Genomic DNA, 6,456 nt, shown 5'->3' with positions numbered 1-6,456 from the left:
AGCCGAGCATTCAAAGGTCAAGACAGAGGGTGCGGTAGAGAGAGAGAGAGAGAGAGAGAGAGAGACGAAAACAGCAGGTCTAGGACAAAGTAACACGTCAGGTGAACAGGTCAAGGTTCCCTAGCCACAGGCAGAACAGTTGAAACTGGAGCAGCAGCATGACCAAGTGGACTGGGGACAGCCAGGAGTCATGAGGCCAGGTAGTCCTGAGGCATGATCCTAGGGCTCAGTTCCTCCGGGAGGGGAGGGAGGGAGCACCCGGCCTCACCCTGCTAGAATCTGAAGTCAAATGTCTACCATTTGCTGATGATCTGGTGCTTCTGTCACCAACCATGGAGGGCCTTCAGCAGCACCTAGATCTTCTGCACAGATTCTGCCAGACCTGGGCCCCTGGAGTAAATCTCAGTAAGACAAAAATAATGGTGTTCCAAAAAAGGTCCAGTCGCCACAATTGAGACTGCATGCAGAATTCTGCAACAACCTAAATTCTACAACAACCTAAAAGGAAGCGATTCCCAAACCTTCCATAACAAAGACATCACCTACAGAGAGATGAACCTGGAGAAGAGTCCCCTAAGCAAGCTGGTAAGGGGCTCTATTCACAAACACAAACACACCCCACAGAGCCCCAGAACAGCAACACAATTAGACCCAACCAAATCATGAGAAAACAAAAAGATAATTACTTGACACATTGGATAGAATTAACAAAACAACAGAGCAAACTAGAATGCTATTTGGCCCAAAACAGAGAGTACGCAGTGGCAGAATACCTGACCACTGTGTCTGACCCAAACTTCAGGAAAGCTTTGACTATTTAGAGACTCAGTGAGCATAGCCTTGCTGTTGAGAAAGGCTGCCGTAGGCAGACATGGCTCTCGAGAGAAGACTTTTACTGTGGCACACTGCCCACAAAATGAGGTGGAAACTGAGCAGCACTTCCTAACCTCCTGCCAAATGTATGACCATAATATAGACACATACTTCCCTCAGATTACACAGATCCACAAAAAAATTGAAATCAAACCCAATTTTGATGAACTCCCATATCTACTGGGTGAAATACCACAGTGTGTCATCACGGTACCAAGATGTGTGACCTGTTGCCAGAGGAAAAGGGCATCCAGTGAAGAACAAACACCATTGTAAATACAACCCATATTTATGTTTATTTATTTTACATTCTGTTCTTTAACTATTTGCACATCGTTGCAACACTGTATGTAGACATAATGTGACATTTGAAATGTCTCTATTCTTTTGTAACTTCAGTGAGTGTACTGTTTTACTGTACATTTTTATTGTTTATTTATCTTTTCTTTATTATCAACTTCACTTGCTTTGGCAATGTTAACATATGTTTCCCATGTCAATAAAGCCCTGGGATTGAATTGAATTAGAGGGATAATACTGAAATTCACACAGGACACCAGATAAGACAGGAGAATTACACCAGATATAACAGAATGATCCTAGCCCCCCGGCACATAGACTATTGCAGGACATAATACTGGAGACTGAGACAGGGGTGAGTCAGGGGACACTGTCGCCCCATCTGACCATACTCCCGGACAGGGCCAAGCAGGATATAACCCCACCCACTTTGCCAAAGCACAGCCCCCACACCACTAGAGGGATATCAACAGACAGGAAGATCACTTCAATGACTCAACCCACTCAAGTGACGCACCACTCCTAGGGATGGCATGGAAGAGCACTAGTAAGCCAGTGACTCAGCCCCTGTAATAGGGTCAGAGGCAGAGACTCCCAGTGGAGAGAGGGGAGCCTGCCAGGCAGAGACAGCAAGGGCAGTTCATCGCTCCGGTGCCTTTCCATTTACCTTCGCACCCCTGGGCCAGACTACACTCAATCATAGCACCTAATGAAGTGATGAGTCTTCAGTAAAGACTTAAAGGTCGAGACTGAGTCTACGTCTCTTACATGGATAAGCAGACCATTCCATAAAATGGAGCTCTATAGGAGAAAGCCCTGCCTCTAGCTGTTTGCTTAGAGATCCTAGGGACAATAAGGAGGCCTGCGTCTTGTGACTGTAGCGTACGTGTAGGTATGTACGGCAGGACCAAATCGGAGAGATAGGTAGGAGCAAGCCCATGTAATGCTTTGTAGGTTAATGTTATCTGCCATGACTACAAGGTCGGATAGAAATTATGGGAACTCCGTGAGGAATGGTAGCTCTTCAAAGTGATTGAATAGACTGCATAGATTTCATGACTAGAAGCTCAAAATAAAAATGTATTACATTTTTTGTAAATTGAAATTTGCTGTCATAAATGTTAGCCTCACCACTGCCTTTGTGGGATGCCCAGGGGATATGGTCACTAGTGTAACCAGGAGAATCCTCATTTAACACAGTTCATTCATCAGGCTTGAGCCATGTTTCTGTCAAGCTAATCACATCAACATTATGATCAGTGATTAGTTCATTGACTATGACTTGGACGTGAGGGATCTAACATTAAGTAACCCTATTTTGAGATGTGAGATATCACAATCTCTTTCAATAATGACAGGAATTGAGGAGGTGTTTATTCCAGTAAGATTGCTAAAGCAAACACCACAATGTTTTGTTTTGCTCAACATAGATCGAGGCTGAGCTGACTATCCCCATTGAGACCGTGTCTGTGCCTCAGTCTAGGTTGGCGTGCAGGGTCTGTGGGGACTCCAGCATGTGGAGCAGCTCAGAGTTTTCCAGCTCCGCGAGCATGCATGTGATTCTGGAGCCAGATTGGGGGGGGGGGGGGATCAGGAGGTAAAGTGTCTGACTTGGAAGGAGGGAGAATAAAATAAACCATCAGAAAGGACCATGGAATGGATGGTCACAAGTTTTTGACTCAGGAAGTGAATTGAAAAGAGAGATGGATGCCGGACTCACACAGACTTTATTTTGGGTTCTCAAGGGATAAGGTTGACAGCATGGAAGCAGTCAGAGACTCCTGGACATGGACAGCAGGCTTTTGCATGTGGACCTGAAGCAGGGAATTAATTTCCTGCTGAGGGGTTTTCTGAGGCATGCTCACTATGGCTGCCTGGGAAGCTGGGGAGAATATATTTATGATCAGAGATTTGATGATGACAATAGCCAGTATTCTTCCAACTAAAGACATTCAAGGTAAATGCTATGGGAGTGGTATCAACATTGACTCCAACATTTACATATATGCTGCATCATCAGATATACTCCCTCATCTGATGGGAGGATGAGGCACTCATGGTGCATGGATGCATAATGGCGGGTGCAGGCCGGTTGGGGTTGATGATGGGTGGATTTGGGACGGCCATGACGTTAGCCATCCTCTGCAGTCAGCGGTTCTTCAGATATGCCTGATGTAGGGTCTTGTGTTGGGCCTGGAGCCACAGATAGCGGCTTGCTGGTCACTCTGCAACTGTTTATCTCCGTCAAAGCCTTGGTGGCGTAACAAATCCAAAGCCTTTGCTTCAACCGTGCTCCATCATCACCTTGGTGCTTGTGATTGTTCTGAACCGGGCTCCATCATCACCTTGGTGCTTGTGATTGTTCTGAACCGTGCTCCATCATCACCTTGGTGCTTGTGATTGTTCTGAACCGTGCTCCATCATCACCTTGGTGTTTGTGATTGTTCTGAACTGTGCTCCATCATCACCTTGGTGCTTGTGATTGTTCTGAACCGGGCTCCATCATCACCTTGGTGCTTGTGATTGTTCTGAACCGTGCTCCATCATCACCTTGGTGCTTGTGATTGTTCTGAACCGTGCTCCATCATCACCTTGGTGTTTGTGATTGTTCTGAACTGTGCTCCATCATCACCTTGGTGCTTGTGATTGTTCTGAACCGGGCTCCATCATCACCTTGGTGCTTGTGATTGTTCTGAACCGTGCTCCATCATCACCTTGGTGCCCTGTGATTGTTCCGAACCGTGCTCCATCATCACCTTGGTGCTTGTGATTGTTCTGAACCGTGCTCCATCATCACCTTGGTGCTTGTGATTGTTCCTAAGAGGCAAAGCTCTTTCTGGAGATGATGACCGTCCCAGCTATCATCCATATTATTCATGTACAGATTGACTCCGTTAATGCGGCCTTCTTCCTCAGCTGAATCCTGTATTTTAGCAACATCTGGCACTTGCATTTCCAGCCAGGTCACCGGTGATACAAGGATTAGCTGTCCATCCATATCTGAGGATGTCGGGAGATGATGTAGAAACTGGCCACTTTTTGGATTTTTGTTTTAAGCCTATCTCAAACCTTAACACTTACCTTAACCATTCACAGTTAATGCCTATCCTTAAACATTCAGAGTTAATGCCTAAACTTAACCTTAAACACGTCTACATTTTAAGTTTGGAACAACTTCTAAATCTGACGTTTGAGAAACATGGATAAACGTCTAATTGTGACATGAGATTGTGAGAGCTTGTTGCACATTTCTTCTGGCCGTGGCCCACATAGATCCAGCTCCTGTTCACCTTCTTCTCATTTATCTGATCCACAGCCTGACAAAATCAGATACACTCCAATGACACACTGGTCTCCCAGACACTGAGCTCCGTAACACATCTAGACAGTGACAATAATGGATGACATCTCTCACCTTCTGTGCATCCTCCTCCCTTTTGACACTGAGGAAGCCGAATCCTCTAGATTTCACGCTGTGATCAACCATGACACTCCCTGGAGCTGAAAAGGACAGAATCGTCCTCAACTCAATAAAAAGGTCAACTAAACAGACACGAAACAACAAGAGGATATACAACAGTAGGCTACACAAGACACATCTGCCAAACACTCATCATGTCAACCATATCTCACAGTTTGTCATCATCCATGTTGATGCCAAAGTTCTTGATGTACCTGTACACATAGGTGAACTCCTTGGCCCTGGATCCAAATTCAGCCTCTCTCTGTTTACATTATTTAAATAGTTCAATGCTCACTATTTCATCAGCCAACATCTTACCATTCAATCTCTTGGCTCATTCAACAGCGTCCTGGGTTGTGCAATCTACATAACCGTACCCTCGGGTATGCCCTCAGTATCACAAACAACCTTAGAGGACAGAATATAAAATGTGTCCCCTAATGCTTGGCTTATCCAGATTCTTGACGATAATATTCACAACGATGCTCTTCTTCAGAGAAGGATCTTGTTGATTCCACATGAGTCACATTCCATTTCATACTGTCCGAGGCAGACTCAACATCCTTTTGGTAAAAGTTGATATATCTACAGTATATCCCAAGGATCGTTGGGTCTTCCTATCTTCGTAGACCTTAATTGAGTGGATTGTCCCTGAATTTATGGAATAAAGTATGTTCATTCGTAAGAATATGTAAATGACCTACATATAAGGAGACCAAAGGTACCCTCATGTCCATGACGACCATACAAGGGTTAACAGATTTGACAGTCTAATATCTTCTCAGTAGAACAGTTTGATAGATACCTTGCATGCAAGACAAATGAGTGTTCCAGCACATGAGATGTCAACAAGTATGATTCTGGAACCCCTGTGTCACAGGCACTTTGTGATGTCATAAAGAGTGTGTATCAAGAATGTCATCTATCAAAACAACATTTACATTTACATTTACATTTAAGTCATTTAGCAGACGCTCTTATCCAGAGCGACTTACAAATTGGTGCATTCACCTTATGACATCCAGTGGAACAGCCACTTTACAATAGTGCATCTAAATATTTTAAGGGGGGGGGGGGTGAGAAGGATTACTTTATCCTATCCTAGGTATTCCTTAAAGAGGTGGGGTTTCAGGTGTCTCCGGAAGGTGGTGATTGACTCCGCTGTCCTGGCGTCGTGAGGGAGTTTGTTCCACCATTGGGGAGCCAGAGCAGCAAACAGTTTTGACTGGGCTGAGCGGGAACTGTACTTCCTCAGTGGTAGGGAGGCGAGCAGGCCAGAGGTGGATGAACGCAGTGCCCTTATTTGGGTGTAGGGCCTGATCAGAGCCTGGAGGTACTGAGGTGCCGTTCCCCTCACAGCTCCGTAGGCAAGCACCATGGTCTTGTAGCGGATGCGAGCTTCAACTGGAAGCCAGTGGAGAGAGCGGAGGAGCGAGGTGACGTGAGAGAACTTGGGAAGGTTGAACACTAGACGGGCTGCGGCATTCTGGATGAGTTGTAGGGGTTTAATGGCACAGGCAGGGAGCCCAGCCAACAGCGAGTTGCAGTAATCCAGACGGGAGATGACAAATGCCTGGATTAGGACCTGCGCCGCTTCCTGTGTGAGACCGGGTCGTACTCTGCGGATGTTGTAGAGCATGAACCTACAGGAACGGGCCACCGCCTTGATGTTAGTTGAGAACGACAGGGTGTTGTCCAGGATCACGCCAAGGTTCTTAGCGCTCTGGGAGGAGGACATAATGGAGTTGTCAACCGTGATGGCGAGATCATGGAACGGGCAGTCCTTCCCCGGGAGGAAGAGCAGCTCCGTCTTGCCGAAG

General features: G+C 46.0%; 1 pseudogene; it reads right to left on the bottom strand.

Moving 5' to 3' along the window:
* Positions 1–2,647: 2,647 nt before the first annotated feature.
* On the bottom strand, positions 2,648–5,315 carry LOC124028722 (annotated as a pseudogene).
* Between the last annotated feature and the right edge of the window lie 1,141 nt (positions 5,316–6,456).

This window comes from Oncorhynchus gorbuscha, unplaced genomic scaffold, assembly GCF_021184085.1.
Source record: "Oncorhynchus gorbuscha isolate QuinsamMale2020 ecotype Even-year unplaced genomic scaffold, OgorEven_v1.0 Un_scaffold_4716, whole genome shotgun sequence".
Classification (NCBI taxonomy): domain Eukaryota; kingdom Metazoa; phylum Chordata; class Actinopteri; order Salmoniformes; family Salmonidae; genus Oncorhynchus; species Oncorhynchus gorbuscha.
This window is presented reverse-complemented; position numbering and strand designations above follow the sequence as displayed.